The following is a 1,214-nucleotide window of genomic DNA, read 5'->3' as shown; positions in this document are numbered from 1 at the left end:
CAAGGTGGTTGGGCGCTGCCTGCCCACCCCAAAGTGCCGCACGCCGCCTCTGTACCGCATGCGGATTTTTGCACCCAATCACGTCGTCGCCAAGTCCCGTTTCTGGTACTTCGTGTCCCAGCTGAAGAAGATGAAGAAATCTTCAGGAGAGATCGTCTACTGTGGGCAGGTGTTTGAGAAGTCTCCGCTGCTGGTGAAGAATTTTGGCATCTGGCTGCGCTATGACTCCCGCAGTGGCACCCACAACATGTACCGGGAGTACCGGGATCTGACCACAGCAGGCGCCGTCACCCAGTGCTACCAGGACATGGGTGCCCGGCACCGAGCCCGCGCCCACTCCATCCAGATCATGAAGGTGGAGGAGATCGCAGCCAGCAAGTGCCGCCGGCCCGCTGTCAAGCAGTTCCACGACTCCAAGATCAAGTTCCCACTGCCCCACCGGGTTCTGCGTCGCCAGCACAAGCCCCGCTTCACCACCAAGAGGCCCAACACCTTCTTCTAGAGGCAGTGCCAATAAACCTGGCGCCGCTCTGCAAAAAATAAAATAAAATAAAATAAAATAAAATAAAATAAAATAAAATAAAATTTTCCTCTTATCATTACCCCTCTTGTCTTATTAAGACATTTTTGACAATGAACTCAATGAACTCAATGAATTCTTAACATAAAAATGCTTCTCCACATTAAGGTCTTTGTTGAGAAGTTTTGTCTTCACTGTATATCATATTTTACATTTAAATTTGAAATATGCATTAATATGAAACACTGGTTCTGCTCTTATTCCTTCAAGCTGATTCTCATTTAGTTAAATGCTTCTTCAGGGGGCTGAGACATCATTGATTTCAAAGCAAGATCAGCAAGCAGATGAGATTTTTAGACCATATTGAAAAATAAAAAATCGGATTCCTCATCACCCTTCCCTGAGAGGGGAAGGCTGTAGTCAGCAGAGCCAAGGAAACAAAATGCAAATAAAAAAATATAGAAACTCAGGGAGCGGCAGGTAGAAGAGTTAGTCATGGTTGCTCTGGTGTATAAAATTTTACCTCCAGTGTACTGCCAAAACTGCTGAATGATTTAATACACCGTGTTATCCTAGATTTATAAACTATGAGTTTCTGAGGTTTTCTTTCTTTAATGCCCCTGTGTTTTCTTGACATTTTTTAAACCTGGTTCCAGTTTCCTTCGGTAGTTTTTAGGGGACAGCATTCTAGAGC

The 1,214-nt window shown here is 45.0% G+C and overlaps 1 pseudogene across 1 annotated transcript; it reads left to right on the top strand.

Moving 5' to 3' along the window:
* The first annotated feature begins 6 nt into the window (after window positions 1–6).
* Window positions 7–531, top strand: LOC101591464 (annotated as a pseudogene). The gene has a single exon (XR_001117328.2). The product of XR_001117328.2 is annotated as a 60S ribosomal protein L18a pseudogene (transcript).
* The last annotated feature ends 683 nt before the right edge of the window (window positions 532–1,214 follow it).

Source organism: Octodon degus, unplaced genomic scaffold (genome assembly GCF_000260255.1).
Source record: "Octodon degus isolate 3935 unplaced genomic scaffold, OctDeg1.0 scaffold00167, whole genome shotgun sequence".
Taxonomy (NCBI): domain Eukaryota; kingdom Metazoa; phylum Chordata; class Mammalia; order Rodentia; family Octodontidae; genus Octodon; species Octodon degus.
This window is presented reverse-complemented; position numbering and strand designations above follow the sequence as displayed.